The following is a 20,715-nucleotide window of genomic DNA, read 5'->3' as shown; positions in this document are numbered from 1 at the left end:
GATCTCACGGGAGTCAAGTCATTTTTGCCCCTAGTGGAGGTAACGTTCAGGACGTTTAGATTAGTCAATTTTTATTTTGTTTCTCTTTGCAGAGTTTTGGGGATTTTTGACAAAAAATGTTTTAAAAAGTATAGAAAAATGGACCTAGAGATTATCATACTAAGCGAAGTAAGTCAGAAAGAGAAAGACAAATACCCTATGATATCACTTATATATGGAATCTAAAATATGACACAAATGAACTTATCTATGAAACAGAAACAGACTCACAGACATAGAGAACAGACTTGTGGTAGTCAAGAGGGAGGGGGGGAAGGAGGGACTGGGAGGTTGGCGTTAGTAGATGCAAACTATAATATACAGGATGGATAAACAACAAGGTCCTACTGTACAGCAGAGGGAACTATATCCAATGTCCTGTGATTAACCATAATGGGAAAGAATATGAAAAAGAATATATGTATAACCGAATCACTTTGCTGTACACCAGAAATTAACACAACAATGTAAATCAACTATACGTCAATAAAATAAATTTTAAAAATGTTTGGGAACATGTGTGTGGGGGGGTCAGTATTCTGGAAGCTTCCACTGCATAGACTTGTTATGATGTGGCGCCCCCTTGTGGTGTGGAGGACCACCTCAGTCCAGAGCTTCTTGAGATGAAGCCATCTATTGTAAAGCTTTGGAGGCTTGTTCTACCAGGGATCCCGGATGTCAGCAGGTATCCAGGTCCACAGCCTGAATCAGGCCTGGAGAGCTACAGGTCATCACTTTTCTCCAGACTTTGAGGCCCAGGGACCCCTGGCATCACTTTCTGTCCAGTGTCTCACTATTCTCCTTTTCTCCATTTTCCCTCCTTAGGGCACCTTTAACTGCATAAAATGCATTATTCCAGAACATTCTAATATGTGCTCATAAATGCCTGCCATTACCCCTTTCCCACATGATTCATTTCTAATTAAAAGCAACAGTCCTCCTACAGTAATCACAACAGTATGGTAATGGTGCAAAAACAGATATATAGATCAATGGAACAGGACAGAAAGCCCAGAAGTAAACCCATGCACCTATGGTCAATTAATCTATGACAAAAGAAGCAAGGATATACAACGGAGAAAAGACAGACTCTTCAGTAAGTGGTGCTGGGAAAACTGGACAGCTACATGTAAAAGAATGAAATTACAACATTCTCTAACACCATACACAAAAATAAACTCAATACAGATCAAAGACCTAAATGTAAGGCCGGACACTATAAAACTCTTAGAGGAAGACACAGGCAGAACACTCCATGACATAAATCACAGCAATATCTTTTTGGATCCACCTCCTAGAGGAATGAAAATAAAACCAAAAATAAACAAATGGGACCTAATGAAATTTAAAAGCTTTTGCACAGCAAAGGAAACCATAAACAAAATGAAAAGACAACCCACAGAATGGGAGAAAATATTTGCAAACTAAGTGACCAACAAGGGATTAAACTCAAAATGTACAAATAGCTTATGCAGCTCTAGGTCAAAACACCAAACCACCCGATCAAAAAATGGGCAGAAGATCTAAACAGACATTCCTCCAAAGGAGACATACAGATGGCCAAGAAGCACCTGAAAAGATGCTCAACATCACTAATTATTAGAGAAATGCAAATCAAAACTACAATGAGGTATCATCTCACATCATCCAAAAGTCTACAAACAATAAATGCTGGAGAGGGTGTGGAGAAAAGGGAGCCCTCCCTGTTGGTGGGAATGTAAATTGGTACAACCAGTATGGAGAACAGTACGGAGGTTCCTTAAAAAACTAAAAATAAGGACTCCCTGGTGGCGCAGTGGTTAAGAATCCACCTGCCAATGCAGGGGACACGGATTCGAGCCCTGGTCCAGGAAGATCCCACATGCCGTGGAGCAACTAAGCCCGTGCACCACAACTACTGAGCCTGCACTCTAGAGCCCGTGAGCCACAACTACTGAGCCCACGTGCTGCAACTACTGAAGCCCGCATGCCTACAGCCCATGCTCTGCAACAAAAGCCACCGCAATGAGAAGCCTGCGCACCGCAACGAAGAGTAGCCCCCGCTCGCCGCAACTAGAGAAAGCCCACGCACAGCCATGAAGACCCAACACAGCCAAAAATAATTTAAAAAAACAAAAAAGAAAAGAGTTTAAAAAAGACAAAATAAAACCCCCTAAAAATAGAGCTACCATATGATCTAGCAATCCTACTCCTGGGCATATATCCAGACAAAATTATAGTTCAAAAAGATACATACACCCCTATGTTCATAGCAGCACTATTCACAATAGCCAAGACATGGAAGCAACCTAAATGTCCATCAACAGAGGAACGGATAAAGAAGCTGCGGTACATATATACAATGGAATATTACTCAGCCATAAAAAGGAACGAAATAATGACATTTGCAGCAATATGGATGGACCTAGAGATTATCATACTAAGTCAGACAAAGAAAGACAAATACCATGAGATCATTCATATGTGGAATCTAATTTTAAAAAATGATACAAATATTTACAAACCTGAAAGAGACTCACAGATTTTGAAAACAAACTTATGGTTACCAAAGGGGAAATGTTGTGGAGAGGGGTAAATTAGAAGTCTGGGATTAACATACACACACTACTATATATAAAACAGATAACCAACAAGGACCTACTGTATAACACAGGAGCTCTACTCAATATTCTCTAATAACCTGTATGGGTAAAGAACCTGATAAAGAATGAATATATGTGTATGTATAGCTGAATCACTTTGCTGTCCACCTAAAACTAACACAACATTGTAAATCAACTATACTACAATAAAATTTTTTAAAAAAGCAAAAGTCCTTCATTTAAATTTTGGATGTAAGATGTCCTTTCTAAAGAAGGCCTTGGGGGTTTAGGTAAACAGAAGGGGAAACCATTTCTGCTCAGTTTCTGTAACTTTCTCTGCAAGTGTGGAGTTTGCTTCTTTCAATTTTAAGTGAAGACTTTTCAATAGACGTATAAACAATTATTGCTTTATCGACGCTGTTCCTCTGACTTTGAACAGACGTGGGATATTTCTAACCCGGAGTGTTTCCGGGGGGCTGATGGCCTTGATGACTCTGTAGAGTGACCTCAGCTGACTGCAGAGGCTGCTCCCTTTCGGAGCTGCTGCGGGTCTGGTGAGCTCAGGGGACAGGTGCGATGTGGTGCCTGTTCACTAAAAGCCAGTGGGAGGAGGTTTTATTTCCCTTCACCTTTTCATCCTGCTCAGTGGACAAAGCTGGGGAACTGGCTATGTTTCAACAGAACTGAGAATAAAAACATTTCTTTATCTATCCACATCCAGTGATGTAGACAAGCTTGCTCTCAAAAAAAAAAAAAAAAAGACCTGATGTATAGCTTATTTCTCTGACATAGATACTCTCATCACTATCAATTTCAAGCTACCAGTGGTTTGGCAACCAGCTCACAAAATTCCTGAATATTTAACAATTGGTTCTAGAGAAGTGGGATGACATTTTTACAACATACCACTGTCTCTCTCTCTCTTTTTTTTTTTTTGCGGTACGCGGGCCTCTCACTGCTGTGGCCTCTCCCGTTGCGGAGCACAGGCTCCGGACGCGCAGGCTCAGCGGCCATGGCTCACGGGCCCAGCCGCTCCGCGGCATGTGGGATCTTCCCGGACCGCGGCACGAACCCGTGTCCCCTGCATCGGCAGGCGTACTCTCAACCACTGCGCCACCAGGGAAGCCCCACTATGTCTCTCTTGATCTCTCCATTTACATCTATCATCTATCTATCTATCATTTACTTATCATCCATCTATACCTATCATTCATTCATCTATATCTATCTTCATTCTACCTACCTATTTATCTATCATCTATCTGCATCTACCTATCTATCTTCATCATCTGTGGATCTATCTAGAAAGATAGAAATGTCTCAGGAACCCCAGGCACCCCAGCCCCCAGCTATTTGAATCTTTCCAACCCAGACATATGAAGAGAACATTTTTCTTTCTTTCTTTTCTTTCTTCCTTTCTTTCTTCCTTTCTTTCCTTCCTTCCTTTCTTTTCTTTCTGGCTTTGTTGGGTCTTCATTGCTGCACGCGGGCTTTCTCTAGTTGTGGTGAGCGGGAGCTATTCTTCATTGCAGTGCGTGGGATTCTCATTGCAGTGGCTTTTCGTGTTGCAGAGCATGGGCTCTAGAGCACAGGCTCAGTAGTTCTGGCACGCGGGCTCAGTAGTTCTGGCACGTGGGCTCAGTAGTTGTGGCTTGCGGGCTCTAGAGCACAGGCTCAGTAGTTGTGGCGCACGGGCTTAGTTGCTCCGCGGCATGTGGGATCTTCCCGGACCAGGGCTCGAACCCGTGTCCCCTGCGTTGGCAGGCGGATTCTTAACCACTGCGCCACCAGGGAAATCCTGAAGAGAACATTTGGGATGACCCCAGCTCCAGCCTGTCTGCAACCGCATGGCAGACCCCAAGCGAGAGCTGCCCAGCTGAGTCCCGTCAACACCAGATTCATGAGCCAATTAAAGGCCACTCTTTGGGTTGGTCTGTGAGGCCACAGGAGACAACTGGAAGACTCCTCCTTCCTTCAGAGTAAGAAGTGTAGGGCCCAGAGGAGAGAGGAGAACAGGGGGCTTGGAGGAAGCGATAAACCTTCATGTTTATCACTTGGTGGAGGCGGCAGTGGGGTAGTGGGTCAGCTCGGAGGAAGGAGCGACAAGGTCTAAGCAGGGATGACCCTGGAGGCTCACATGGTCAGGACGAAAGGGAAAGAGAGAGTACTGACTTTCCTGAGTGCCCGTCATGTGTTAGGGTGCTTCACCCCAAGCCTTCTACCCCTAGCAGGCCTTCCAGTAACGCAACACTGTGGCTCTAGGCTGTGGCAGCCAGCTTTGAACAGCACCCCAGTGACTCTCTCCTCCTGGCATCCGTAACGGGGAAGAACCTCTGTATTCTATTCCAAGCTACTCACCAAAGGGACGTTGCCTATAAGCTTAAAGGATACATAATGGCCCAGCTCTGGGAGCCCTGCTTCCCAGGTAATGAGCATTACGCTGAAATACCTTTGATGCGCTCACGGCAAACATCCTGACCAGGCCCACCTGTGAATGACTGCAGGGAGGAAGAAATGAACACCTCCCCTCCGCGGCGGATGGAAACCAGGAAGTATTTGATTTGACTCCCTCTCCCGTTTTAGTATAAAAGGAGCCTGAATTCTACCTGGGCAAGATGGTTCTTTGGGACGTGAGCCTACCATCTTCTCGGTCTGCTGGCTTTCCAGATAAAGTCACTATTCCTCACCCCAACAGCTTGTCTCTTGACTTACTGGCCTGTCCTGTGGCGAGCAGTACAAGCTTGGACTTGGTGACACATTCACACCCTTGTGTGGTCTCCTCCCACATGGTTAGGGCTGAGCTGTGAAGCCACGGGGATCCTGTGGACACGGTGTTCTGTGACCACTGGGGCTGAGTCAGAAGAGACACTGATGCTTCCACCTTCCTCCCTCTGGGGGTGAGGATCTCAATATACACATTTTGGGGGGACACAAACATTCAGACCATAGCACCGTCTTACTGAATTTAGAAGGTGGTCTTGCAAAATGGAGATGATTCCTTCATTCCTGATTTCATTCAAAATCACATCGCCTGCTGGGGCACATGCAAGACCCCAGGAATGTAGAAATGAATACAATGTGGTTCCCACCCAGGAGGATCTCATGTTTAATGAGAGAGACAGAGATGGAAACGTTAACTACTGTACAATTAGTGGGACGAATGGCACCAGAGGTACATTCATGAAACGCCACCAGGAGCTCAGAGGCGGAAGTCAAGAGGGGCTTCCTGGTGAAGGGGACATAAACTGCTCCCCTCTGGTCCCACCCACTTAGGAAAGGACCCACAGGGTCATGTGCTAATGGTACTTCTCCACCCGAGTATTTTGCTTTGTGGGATTTGCCAGTGAACAGGGATAGAATTAACAATCCCATGTCATAAAAGATTGTGGCTTGATGTTTCGAAGGAGTTTTTGAAATATCAAAAAAACAAAGAGGGGCTTCCCTGGTGGCACAGTGGTTGAGAGTCCGCCTGCCGATGCAGGGGACGCGGGTTCGTGCCCCGGTCCGGGACGATCCCACATGCCGCGGAGCGGCTGGGCCCGTGAGCCATGGCCGCTGAGCCTGCGCGTCCGGAGCCTGTGCTCCGCAGCGGGAGAGGCCACGACAGTGAGAGGCCCGCGTATCGCAAAAAAAACCCAAAAACAAAAACAAAGAAAAAGGTAACCAGCACTATGCCCTATTTCTCAGAATCCAGAATTTAAACTATTAATATGTTGTCATTTTTATTTCAAATCACTATTTTTTAACATTTAAAGGAGCTAGAATAATATAATAAAGATGAAGTACCCCTTGTATCCATCCCCAGCTTCAATCTGCTTTTTCTCTCCCCAGAGGCAATATTATCATAAATTTGGTATGTATTTGTCTAGTCTATTTAAAATGATTTTATCACGTTTCAATGAATATATATCTCTATACCATATTGCAGGGCAGCATTTTATGCATTTAAAACTTCTACAGAAGTTCTATGTTAGGCACCACATAACATCCTAAAGCTTGATTTTTTATTCAACATTATGTTTTCCAAGATACAGCTGTCTTGATACATATATTAGCTTATTAATTTGAAGTGCTGTAGGGCATTCTTCTACTGAATGACCATTCCATGATTTATTTATACACTTTCCTACTGATGAACACTTAGGTTGTTTCCACCTTTTTGCTCTTTCCAACAATGCTGCAAGAAGCCCTGTGTACACATCTGGTAGAAAACTGCAAACATTTTTGGACTGGAGACTACAAGCATCACCAGATAAAGCCAACTTGCTCACCAAAGCGGATGGACCAATTTTCACTCCCACCGCCATGTAATGCATCTTGATATTAAACACTCAGTATTGCCAGGCTTGCTGACTTGCCAGTTAGTTGTGGGAAGTGGCATCTCATTGCCAGGCATGCGCTGGAATTGGTTTGAGCTGCTCAGGAGAGCCGATCGCACGCATCTCTTCCCAACTCTGGGTTCGGTGACATCGTGACATTAGCTTGAAATTAGCCAGGATGGGAGTATTTACACCATGGAAAGTGGCAAACACGACCAATCAGGATTGTCCCCTGGGGAGCAGTTGTTAAGCACATACAGGCACACCCCTGCTTACAGCACCCCTGAGGTCCACCTTCCTACCCTGAATTCCACTCACAGACTCCCCGGGTTACCAGATTGATGCGATTCTTACCGTTTGCGGCTGTAAGTCTTACACAGGTTAGTTGAGGCAACTGTTGCTGTCATGGAATTTAACAAGGTCTTAGCTGTTCCAGACTCCAGGGGGCACCAGGCAAGAGGCGCTCCTGTAAGCAAATTGAAAAAACATCTGTGAACGTCAATGGTTTCTTTATTGAGAGGGTATGCAAACAGGCATTTAAATACATCAATACATTCTATTTGCATAACTTTTGGGCAAAATGTCTATTCAACTCTTTTACTCATTTTCAGTTGGGTTACAGAAGGTCCTTAAATATCCTGTTATAAGATGTTCCAAGTTAATCAGATACAGGATTTGCAAATATCTTCTCTCAGTCTGTGGCTTGTCTTTTTGCTTTCTTAATGGTGTCTTTTGAAGAGCAAACGTTTTTAACTTTGATGAAGTGTAATTTATCACTTTTTAAAAAAAGATTATGCTTTTGTTGTCATATCTAAGAAAGTTTTGCTTAATCCAAAGTCACACAGATTTTCTTTAATGTTTTTCTTCTAGATGTTTCATAGATTTAGCTCTTACACTTAGGTCTCTGATCCATTTTGGGTTAATGTTTATATACAGTGTGAGTCAAGGATTAACTTCTTTTTTCCCCCTGTATGGATGTTCAATTGTTCCAAAACTATTTATTGAAAAGGCATTCTCTTTCCCTTTGGGTTGCCTTGGCCCCTTTGTAATGAATCAATGAACTGTGCATATGTGGGTCTATTTCTTTCTTTCTTTCTTTTTTTTTTTGGCCACAACCCACAGCATGCAGAACTTCCCTGACCAGGGATCGAACCTGCACCCCCTGCAGTGGAAGTGCGGAGTCTTAACCACTGGACCGCCAGGGAAGTCCTGTGCGTCTATTTCTGAATTCATTTCCTCCTTCTATCTATATTTCTATCCTTTCAATAGCTTCTTAAATAGTCCTGGGGATATCACTTAAAAAAATGGATTTCCTTAGCTGTGGCTCACGGGCCCAGCCGCTCCGTGGCATGTGGGATCCTCCCGGACCGGGGCACGAACCCGTGTCCCCCGCATCGGCAGGCGGACTCTCAACCACTGCGCCACCAGGGAAGCCCCCCCCTTTTTTTTTTTTTTTTTTTTTTTTAATGAGTATGGACTTGACTGACGTCTGTCAAGGTTTGATTCTTTGGCTATCAACAAGTCAGTGAGGATCATGTCCGGATCCTGAACTGTCAGGGGGTATTTTCGTTACAGATCTCACCAGATGTGTTCTCTTGCCCTGGCCAGCGTCCTGACTGCTGCCGCTGCCGTGCGCCTCACTGTATGGACCCTCGCCTCCCACTCCCACCCCCTGGTCTCCTGCAACCACGGACCAGGACAGCCTGTCAAACAAAGGGAGGATAGGAGGGAGCAGGTGAAAGCTGGGAAAAATGAACTCATTTTTGAGGTTTCCACTGAAATCTGGGCCCTCCTGTTCCCTTTCTGTCTCTCCGCTTTCTTTCCATGAGTGGTGTGTGTCCTTATCTCCCTCTCATCGGGTTAGAGGCTTGGATGTTCTTGACAAGCTCGTGGGCTGTTATAAGGATCAGATGAGATTAGAGATGAGAAAGCACTCACGTCTGAAAGTGCTTCATCAATGTACAAGATTATTATTAATCTCCCATTGATCTCTTAATACAGGAAAAACAAAAAACAAAAAAAAACAACTAACCCTTCTCCCGTGGACTTTCCATGGCAGAGAGATGGCTGTGCCTCTCATCTGCCCGGCCCCTCTCCTCCCTTTCTCTGCTGGATCCAAAGTCCTGGTCCTGGAAATTTCATCACCCTTGTGATTTACCGCTGATTAGCCCTCTGCGTAAATCAGGGGTTGCACGTCTGTCCCAAATCAGGTTCACATATTACTTTTGCTTGGCTCATAGAAGGTTTAAGAATTATTTTTACTTTGTGGGCAATGTACAGAAATCAGGAAGAACAAGAATTCAGGTTTCTGAATTTGGGGGAAAAGTTAAAAGACTTGGCTACTCTGGGAGTACCTTTCTACCTGCTAACAAGGGTCCTCTCCCCACCTGCCTGACTCGCTCTAGGGATTTCAACTGCAACTCTGATGGGACCGAGTAACCCGGTGTGTCGATGGCAGGAATCAAACGCACCAATACTCTCTTTTGGGAATTCGTGAGCAATGCTGAATGGATTTGGAGAATGTTTGATTTGGGGGTGTGTTTGTGTCCTTCCCGGGGCCTGTAAAATCATCACCCCATGCATGTGGCCGTCCTCCCCACATTCTGGTGAATTAAATCCCTCCACAAAGCCGGGCAGGGAAGTCCATGGGTGGATAACAGTATCAAGACAGGGAGACTTTGAAAAACTGCGATTCTAAGTGTAAGCCTACGTGTGTTCTGTTTTAGGATGAAAACATCCCAGACGAGCGTGAAGCGTAATCAGATAAAAAGATCCAGCAGGATGGGTGAGGGGATCCAGAACCAATCTATGACATGAAAAATCCCGGGGTGCCGTCAGCAAGACGGCTGAATAAGACGCTCCTCACGTGTATCCTCCCACCGCAACAACAATTTGGGGTCCATCCACCTACAGAAATGCTCTTGTAGGAGCTCTGGGATCCAGGTATGAGATTGTGAAAGCTCAATGCAGTCCTTGATGAAGGAGAGGATTCTGAGAAGGCAGGCTCGCACCCCGGCAGCAGATTTGCTGACCATGGTCCCAGCTACAGACCCAGAGACGGCTCTGTATCCCCTGAGGACTCGGCTACAGCCCCGTTTGGTCCTGTCATCGGCACCACGTGCTAAGGGAGGAACCAGGCCCCCCCACAGGTCGGGTGTTAGGTGTACAGACCTTGGTCCTGGCTGTGGGCCCTGAAGTGACCCGTGAACTGGTCCCAGCCCCTCTTGGCTGTGGTCCAGGAGCCCGTGGAGGTGAGTCCTCCAAATTAAGTCAGACTGTAGATTCTGAAAGGGCCCTGTAACTGGGCTCCAGAAATAGAAAAAAAAAAATCCTAAAATTCATATAGAAGCACGAAAGATCCTGAACAGCCAAGAAAATCTTGAGAAAGAAGAACAAAGGTGGAGGCTTCACACTTCCTGATTCAAAACTATACACAGGGCTTCCCTGGTGGCGCAGTGGTTGAGAGTCCGCCTGCCGATGCAGGGGACGCGGGTTCGTGCCCCGGTCCGGGAAGATCCCACGTGCCGCGGAGCGGCTGGGCCCGTGAGCCATGGCCACTGAGCCTGCGTGTCCGGAGCCTGTGCTCCGCAACGGGAGAGGCCCCAACAGTGAGAGGCGCGCGTACCGAAAAAAAAAAAAAAAAAGACAAGAGATAACAAGTGTCTACAAGGATGTGGAGAAAAGAAAACCCTAAAGCCCTGTGGTGAGAACGTAAATTGGTGCAGCCACTATGGGAAGCAGTATGGTAGTTCCTCAAAAAAATAACAGTAGAACTACCACACGATCCAGCAATCCTACTTCTGGGTATACATCTGAAGGAAGTGAAATCACTGTCTCAAAGAGATATCACTACCCTCATGTTCACTGCAGCACTATTCACAATAGCCAAGACATGGAAACAAGTGTCCATCAACGGATAAATGGATAAAGAAGATGTGTACACACACACACCCCGGAGTATTACTCAGCCATAAAAAAAAAGAAATTTTGCTGTTTGCAGATATATGGATGGACTTGGAAGGCATTATGCTAAGTGAAATAAGTCAGACAGAGAAAGACAAATATTGTATGATCTCACTTATATGTGAAATGAAAAAAAAAGTGCCAAATTCATAGAAACAAAGTAGAATGGTGGTTGTCAGGGGCTGGGGGTGGGAGAAGCAGGGATATGCTGGTCAAAGGGTACAAACTTCCAATTATAAGATGGATAAGTTCTGGGGAATCTAGTATTCAGCATGGCAACTGTAGTTAAGAAAACTGTATTACACACTTGAAAGTTGCTAAGAGAGTCGATCTTAAGTGTTCTCACCCCAAAATAAAATCATAATTATGCAACTGATGAATGTGTTAACTAACTCTATTGTGGAAATCATTTCACAATATATACTTCTATAAAACATCACATTGTAGGGCTTCCCTGGTGGCTCAGTGGTTAGAATCCGCCTGCCAATGCAGGGGACACGGGTTTGAGCCCTTGTCCAGGAAGATCCCATGTGCTGCAGAGCAACGAAGCCTGTGCGCCACAACTACTGAGCCTGCGTTCTGGAGTCCACGAGCCACAACTACTGAGCCTGCGTGCCACAACTACTGAGCCTGCGTTCTAGAGTCCACGAGCCACAACTACTGAGCCCGTGCGCCACAACTACTGAAGCTCGCATGCCTAGAGCCCGTGCTCTGCAACAAGAGAAGCCACTGCAATGAGAAGCCCGCGCACCATCACGAAGAGTAGCCCCCGCTCGCCGCCAACTAGAGAAAGGCTGCGTACAGCAACGAAGAGCCAACGCAGTCAAAAATAAACAAATAAAATAAATTTTAAAAAATCACATTGTGTAACACCTTAAACTTACATAATGTTATATGTCAATTATATGTCAGTAATGCTGGAAAAAATTTAAAAAAATCTTTACCCAGTGTGTTGAATAAAACCTGACTCCAGACAAAAATCAAAACATACCTTTCAAATTTTTTGTTGTTTTGGTACCTGTCCTCTGTCTCCCAGTAAAAATGTGGCTAGCCCATGAGTTTTTGGTTCATTCTTACATGACAGACATTCCCAGGTCAGTTTAAGAAGCAAAAGCAATCTCAGATCAACATATCCGACTTGAGATATTCATCAAAACTCCAAGCCTGTTTTAGCATTGAATCTCCATTCTGGTTTGGACCTGCTTCAGGCTGGGGGCCTGACGTGGAGACCCGATTGGTCTCATCTGTTCCCTGGCCTGCTTTCTCACAACACGCTACCTGTAGCTTGGAGAGAGACGAGGGGAAAAAGGAGAGAGCTGGTGCTATTGTAAGCTAACTCTGTCCTCCCTGAGCCTGTTCTCTAGGTCCACACAGAATGCATGTTTCCTTTGGGTGGTTGTTCCAGTTACCTGTTGTTAGTTAACACATTAACCCCTAACTTAGCAGCTTACAACCACCATTTTATTTTGCTGGTGATTCTGTAGATCAGGAATTGGGGAAAGGTTGGGATGGGCGGAATTCCCTGGAGCCTTTCATGGGGCTGCCGTCACATGGTGCAGGGGCTGCGTCATCTCCAGGATGGACCAGGATGGACATCCAAGATGGCGCACTCACACAGCTGGAGCTCAGCTGGGTCTGTGGATTAGAGCGCCCCCAGGTGACCCTTCAAGGTGCCTGGGCTCAGAACGCACCAGGGCTGGGCTCAGAGAGGGGTGTCCGGGAACCAGTGCTGAAGTCCAGAGATCCAGATGACCTAGTTCTTCAGATTCTCCCCCACGTAAGTCAACCAGCTGGAGAGTTAGGACACACCATAGTCATGAACTCACCTCCCCCAGGGGATTTCCTCTTGTTTTTAATTTTTTTCCCCAAAGACTGTCTTGGCTAATATTGGCCCTCTGCATTTCCACATAAATTTAAGAACACTGTTAATTTCTACAAAAATTATAATTTTGATTGGAATTTGCATCTGTAGATTCAACTAACATCTTTGTATTGAACAAAGGCGGTTGTAACAGCTTTGCAATACTGAATTTTCCACTCCATGAACATAGTATTTAGGTTTTCTTTACTTTTTCTCAGTAATGCTTTTCAGTTTTCTTTAGAGATAACCTGTATGACATTTATAAGATGCATTTCTAGGTATTTGAATTTTTTGTGTTATTAAAATGTTATCTTTTTACAGGCTTTATTTTCTTTTTGTTGCTGGTATGGGTGAATAGATTTTTATGTATTGGCCTTGTTTCCAGCAATCTCGTTAAACTCATTTACTAACTGTAATTATTTTCTGTAGATTCTTCTGGATTTCTACAAACCATTAATCTGTGAATAATGCCCTTTTTATTTCTTCTTTTCCAAGTCTTATGTATTTTGTTTCTTTTTCTTGCCTTATTCTTATCTCACAGGATCTTCATTATAATGTCGAATTGAAGTGACAGCTGGTATTCTTGTTCCTGTCCTTAAAACTTTTTTTTTCAAAATTTCATTAAGTATTTCATGTAGTTTGGTATTGCTGTAATTTTTTATTTAAAAATTTTTTTTCTTTCTTTTCTTTTTGCGGTACGCGGACCTCTCACTGCCGTGGCTTCTCCCGTTGGGGAGCACAGGCTCCGGACGCGCAGGCTCAGCGGCCATGGCTCACGGGCCCAGCCGCTCCGCGGCACGTGGGATCCTCCCAGACCGAGGCACGAACCCGGGTCCCCTGCATCAGCAGGCGGACTCTCAACCACTGCGCCACCAGAAGCCCTTGCTGTAATTTTTTAAAAGAAATATATCCATTATCATATTGAGGGAGTTCCCTTCTGTTCCTAGTTTGCTAAAATTTTTAAAATCACAAATAGATGATAAATTTTATAAAACTTTCTGCATCTATTGAGCAGATACTATAGTATCATTCATTGATTTTTGAGCAGTAGAGCCACACTGCATTCCTGGAATAAACCCAGCTTGGCCATGAACTGTTATTGTTATTGTTTTTCTTTTTATTTACCACTGGGATCAATTTTGATATTTCGCTTCAGAATTTTGCATTCAAATTCATGAATGTAATTGGTTTTGTCAGGATCTGGTATACTCACCTCATAAAACAAGTTTTGGAGTGTTCCTTCTTTATTCTATTCTCTATTAAAGTTTGTAGAAGATCTGCATTATTTATTCTCTAAACATTTCATAGAACTTCTCAGTGAAAACAGTCTGGACCTAGAGTTTACTTTGTGGCGAGTTTTTAAGTTATAGATTTAATTCATTTAATAGTTATAGAACTATGCAGATTTTTGATTTCTTCTTGTGTCAGTTGTGTTTTTCTAGGTATTTGTAAACATCTAAATTTTGAAGTTTATAACTGCTCATATTAGAAAATTTGCTCTTATTTTTATTTTAACATCTAAATATCTGTAGAAATGTTACCTTTTTCATTCCTAATATCTATTTATTCCTTCTCTTTTTCTTGCCAGAGAACCACTGATTTTATTAGTCTTTTCAAAGATACAACTTTTGGCTTTTTCATCCTGCCTATTGTATATGTTTTTTAATGTCTGCTCTTTAATATTTCCTTCTTATCTACTTTCTTTAGTTTATTTGCAGTTTAATTTTTTTTAAGTTCTTGAAATGATTAGATGATTTTTTGTCTCGCCGATTTTTGGTCTTCGTTTTTAATTTTGGACTAACATGAACAGGTTTTAAAGTCATGAATTAGAAATATTTCCATCTTACTCCACATATAGCTTAAATAACACACAATAATTACCTGTTTCCTTAAGGTTAACTAGAAGCCATCTTCTTGTCATCTCTTTATTTTCAAGCTTTCTGTGTCATTTGTTTCAGGTGGTTTGTTTTAACTATATGTAGCTGACTATTGTTTGATACATTCTGAAAATGTTTGTCTCTTAACAGAACTTAACTGGGTTTTTACTTGTGATTACCAATATGTTTTAATACATGCCCCTGTCTTATTTTATGTTTTATTTCCTGTCTTTTGAGGATTGATATTATTGTTTTATTATTATTCCTCCAGCAGTTTGAAATCAAGTTATATGTATACTTCTATTTTTCTACTGACTGTTCTTAAATTTTAAAAAGGTCTAGAGTTAATCAGAATTTTTATTTTCTCCTAAGTAAGACCTTTCGTATAATTTTACTCCCGTATTTTCCTACCAGGCTTCCCCCTCTTCTTGCTAACACACCTTTCCCAAGTTGAATTCTTTTGGAATGTTTTCAGCTTAAAGTTTTCAATAACACATTTTAAAATATTATGCCTCCTGAATTGTCAACAGGTAATTTTTTTCTCCCCTCCACTCTCTCAGTTGTCTACACGTGAAACTCATGAGATGACTGTTAGAGTGATTTTATTTTTTTTCTCATTTTGGTTACTTGCATCTTATGCTGCCTACTTAAATTCATTATTTTTGTTTGTTTTGGTGGAGCAAATCCTTTACTATTTGTTCAAAAAAGATTTATTGGGTGGTAAATGCTTTGAGTCCTAGTATGTCTGAAAGTGTCTTGATTTTGATCTCACATTTAAGTATTAGTTTTGGATGGTGTATAAGATGCTGGATTCAAAGTAATTTTTATCCTTAGAGTTTTGAGGTTGCTCCTCCTTTGTCTTCTAGCATCCACTTTTGCCAACAAGAAGGCAGAACCCAGTTTCATTTTTGTTCCTTTGTGGGCAATCTGTTTTCTTCTCTCTCTCTCTCTCTCCTGCTTGCTTTGTAATCTTTTAGGACTTCCCCTTCCTCCTGTTGTTTTGCTTATCTTTTTCATTCATTCTGATCAACTTTCAGTGAACCTATTCAACCACAATCCTTGTGTCTTTCTTTAACTCTGGATAAGTTTATTATTAAATTTTTTCCTCTCCTCCATTCTTTCATCCTCTACTTAGGAAATTCATTTTGGAATGGTTCGATTATTCAGGAAATAATCAGTTTTTAGCTCCATCAACCTACTATTCGTTCGATCTGCTGAGTTTAAAATTTTCAGTATCATATTCAATATTTCTAAGACTCCTCATTGGTTCTTTAAAAAAAAAAGTCATCCCCCCCTCCCCCCGATCTGCTGTAATCTCACTAGGCATTGCTTTATCTGGGGCAGTAAAATACTTCATGAAAAAACAGAAACCTTGTCAGTGTTACCCAGTATTTCAAATGGCTTGAGAACTATGCATTCATAGTTGACCTTAACCTTGGTCATGTGCAGAAAGATCTGAAGAAAGTAACACATCCACAAGTCATACTGTTAAAAACAAAATCACTCCTGTCAAGGGTAAAGTTAAAAATCTTGAGATGTATTTTAAACCAGAGCAACACGGACTTACTGTATTCCCCAAAGTGGGACAAGCAAGCTGAACAGACACTGTCTGAAACGCTTTGAGAACTCTGCCGCTGCGATGCTCACTTGTCACAGACCCCGATCTGTAGCCCTAAATTTAGCCCATTCCTTGTTATGAAACCAGGACATTCCATCTTTGTTCAAAAAGGAATGAAACAGAAGTCAATCCAGCTGCTTTTAATTCATGAAACAGATTTAAATTCAGCTGAGGAAACAAAGACGTTAATTACGGTATTATTTATAATAGCACAAATTGGAAACAACCCAAAAGGTCAAAAAGAAGGAAGAAAAATAAATCATAATCAAAGTATATTATGTGGACATTAAAAACGATAGTTATGAAGATTCAGTGGCAAGATGGGAAATACGTTATATAAGGTTAAATGAAAAACAGGACAAATTTGTACGTATATTCCTCTTACAATTATGCATATGTAAAATATACCTGAAAATAGGAAAATATAAAAGAAATGTTGTTTGTGGTAATGAACTGGGATGCTTTTTCTTCTTTTTGTTGTAATTTTATTTAGTTTTTGTTGTTATTTGTTATTATTATTTTCTTTTCCATTACGGTTTGTTACGGGATATTGAATATAGTTCTCTGGGCTATAGAGTAGGACCTTGTTGTTTATGGGATGCTTTTTATGGGGCAATTTTTCTGTTTGTTTTTTAAAGCCAAAGTTTTGTAACTTGAGGTTACTTTTAGAATATTAAATTATTTAGGACAACATTTGGCAGAGATAGGGAATGTGATGGAGAAATCAGTGGACAGAGCCAGGAGTCCTGGGTTCTAATCACAGCTCTGCTCTGGCCTTGGAACATCCTGGAACAACATCACCTTTTCTGTTGCTTTTGGGCTATTATTTCTGTTGTCTTTTCTCCCTCCATAGATCATATCCTGTGTACTTCCCATACTTCAAAAACTCTTCTAGTTGGGGAGGGAAGGATTGGGAGTTTGGGATTAGCAGATGCAAACTATAATATATAGGATGGATAAACAACAAGGTCCTACTGCATAGCACAGGGAACTAGATTCAATGTCCTGTGACAAACCATAATGGAAAAGAATATAAAAAAGAATGTATGTATGTACTATATAACTGAATCACTTCGCTGTGCAGCAGAAATTAACACATTATAGATCAACTATACTTCAATAAAATTAAAAAAACTCTTCTACAGTCTAGTACTATTATATATTTGTTCTCGTTAAAATTATATTTTCTGCCATTTTACAGAAGTTGCAGTCAGAGGAAAGTGATGCTTAGTCCAGCATTTTGTTATGTCTCTGTTGTTTATCTTTTGCTAACTAATCAATAATTCTAAAGACACGCTTATTCACAATCTTTGTTCTCCTAATGTTACTTCTCCCTTAAATCTTTGTTAACCAGTAAATCTCATCCAGTTGTTTCTAGAAACTTAATCCATGAGGCTGGCACAGAATATCGTATGTTAGTTCTGACTAACCTTTAAGATTTATTTCAGGCTTTAACAATTGCTTGCCTCTTGGAGTTAAATAAACTTCATGTTACTCATGGTATTGATTACGGATCTCACATCTTGCCCTTTGCTCTGTTGAGCTTGCTTGGGAGGAAATGTTTAGCGTCGATTATGTAACAATCGCATTGAAAGTCACAACTCACGGGCTCTGCTTTCAGCTGAGGCTCCAGGTTACGGACCAACTGAATCTGTTTTATTTTACTTGATACATATTTCATTATGCACCATCACCTGTGCTGGTCAACCTGGATCCGTTCATAAAACAGTACCTGTGGGTAGGTATTACTGGTTGACTAAACTACGAGTTATTAAGATGGCATCCCAATAGCTGCCTGCCTTTTAAAATGTGGCTACTAGAAAATTTAAAATTACCCACATAGCTTACATTTATAGCCTGTGTTATATTTCTACTGGGCTAGGCTGAAATAGAGTGTAGAAATAGATCCATGCATATATGATTAATTTTTGACAAAGATGCTGGAGCAAATCAACGGGGGGAAAAAGTCTTTTCAACAAATGGTGTTAGACCTACAGACACAGAAAACAAACCTATGATTACCAAAGCAGAAAGTGGGGGAGGGATACATTAGGAGGTTGGGATTAACAGATACACACTACTATATACAAGACAGGTAACCAATAAGGACCTACTGTAGAGCACAGGGAACTATATTCAATATTCTGTAAATAACCTATAAGGGAAAAGAATCTGAAAAACAATATGTATGCATATCTATATCTATATCTGAATCACTGTGCCGTACACCTGAACCTAACACGACATTGTAAATCAACTATACTTCTGAAAAGAAGTTGAAGAAAAAATGGTGCTAGAATAACTGGATATCCATGTGGAAAAAAAAAAGCACCAACCCTTACAGAAGGCCACACACAATATTAACTCAAAATGGAACACACGCCTGAATGTGAAAGCTCAAACAAAGCTCCTAGAAGAATGCACGGGAAAAAAATATTTGCAACTTAGGGCATGCAATGATTTTTTCTTTTTTGAGATGTGTATTATAATTTCCAGTCAGAGAAATAGCAAGGCAGTGAGACCTCATGGAGAATGGGGAGTTTTAGATACATAAATTTCATCAAACAGATAAGGAGGCAAATAATATATTGAGAGGCAGCAATGTACCGGTCCCTTTTTTTTTTGGCCACGCTGCGTGGCTTGCGGGATCTTAGTTCCCTGACCGGGGATGGAACCTGCGCCCTCGCAGTGAAAGCGCGGAGTCCTAACCACTGGACCACCAGGGAATTTCCCATGCAATGTACCAGGTCCTTGCTGGCTGCACTTTACATCTGCGACGTCATCCCAGCCTCACAGCACCCCTGCATGGTGGGAAGGATCGTCTCTGCTTTATAGAGAAGACAGACAAGAAAACGGAGTGACCTGCCCACATCACTTAAGCATAGACGTGAATCTGGAATATAAACCCAGTCTGTAGCCAAGTCCTATCACCATATCATGCTGCCGCCTTTGAGCTACCAATTTTTTTTCATTCAATAGTCAATCATTTATTAGCCAATAAATGGTCATAAAATGGGAGTGAATTTTAGATGTGAATCTCCTTTTATTTTTTTTCCAAAGAAGACATACAGATGGCCAAGAGGTACGTGAATAGATGCTCAACATCGCTAATTATTAGAGAAATGCAAATCAATAAGGTATCACCTCACACCAGTCAGAGTAGCTATCATCAAAAAGTCTAAAAATAATAAATGCTAGAGAGGGTGTGGAGAAAAGGGAACCCTCGTACACTGTTGGTGGGAATGCAAATTGGTGCAGCCGCTATGGAAAACAGTATGGAGGTTCCTTAAAAAACTAAAAATAGAACTACCATAGGATCCAGCAATCTCACTCCTGGACATATATCTGGAAAAGATGAAAATTCTAATTTTGTTTTTGTTTTTTTTGCGGTACGCGGGCCTCTCACTGTTGTGGCCTCTCCCGTTGCGGAGCACAGGCTCCGGACGCGCAGGCTCAGCGGCCACGGCTCACGGGCCCAGCTGCTCCGCGGCATGTGGGATCGTCCCGGACCGGGGCACGAACCCGTGTCCCCTGCATCAGCAGGCGGACTCTCGACCACTGCGCCACCAGGGAAGCCCGAAAACTCTAATTTGAAAAGATACATGCACCCCAATGTTCACAGCAGCACTATTTACAGTACCCAAGCCATGGAAGCAACCTAACTGTCCATCAACAGATGAATGCTTAAAGAAGGTGTGGTAAATATATACAGTGCAATGTTAGTCATAAAGAGGAATGAATAATGCCATTTGCAGTAACACAGACGGACCTAGAGATTATCATACTGAGTGAAATAAGTCAGACACAGAAAGACAAATATTACATAACTTACATGTGGAATCTAAACCATAATACAGGGAGTTCCCTGGTGGCCCAATGGTTAGGATTCTGGGCTTTCACTGCTGTGGCCTGGGTTCAATCCTTGGTTGGGGAACTCAGATCCCGTGAGCCAAACAAATTTATGTACAGAACAGAAACAGACTCACAGATGCAGAAAACAAACTTACGGTTACCAAAGGGGAAGGGCGGCGGGTAGGGAAAAAAATTAAGAGTATGGGATTAACATATACACACTATTATATATAAAATAGATAAGTAACAAGGATTTACTGTATAGCACAGGGAACTGTATTCAATAGCTTATAATAACCTATAATGGAAAAGAATCTGAAAAAATATAAATATATATTTAACTGAATCACTTTGCTGTACACCTGAAAGTAACACAATATTGTAAATCAACTATACTTCAATTAAAAAACCAAGAATTTCTTAAACAGGATACAAAAAGCAAATTATAAAATGTTTTCAATCGATAAACTGGACTTTACAAGATGTTGAAAATGTCTTATTGAAAACATCATTAAGTAAACAAGAGGGCAAGTCACATAATTGGATTTTTTTTGTTTGCAATATCTGTAATACACATATCTTGCAAAGGACTTGTATCATATGT

The 20,715-nt window shown here is 41.9% G+C and overlaps 1 long non-coding RNA gene across 3 annotated transcripts in view; it reads right to left on the bottom strand.

The window, feature by feature from the left end:
- LOC115847095 (uncharacterized) overlaps window positions 1-20,715 on the bottom strand; it is a 175,723-nt gene that overhangs the window by 69,447 nt on the left and 85,561 nt on the right. For all 3 annotated transcript variants that reach the window (XR_009558913.1, XR_009558910.1, XR_009558914.1), the window contains exon 3: window positions 7,295-7,406. This is a non-coding gene — a long non-coding RNA (uncharacterized lncRNA). The remainder of the gene's footprint in view (window positions 1-7,294; window positions 7,407-20,715) is intronic.

Source organism: Globicephala melas, chromosome 15, assembly GCF_963455315.2.
Source record: "Globicephala melas chromosome 15, mGloMel1.2, whole genome shotgun sequence".
NCBI classification, from domain to species: Eukaryota; Metazoa; Chordata; class Mammalia; order Artiodactyla; family Delphinidae; genus Globicephala; species Globicephala melas.
Note: the sequence above shows the minus strand (reverse complement) of the source record. Positions and strands in the feature narration are given on the sequence as shown.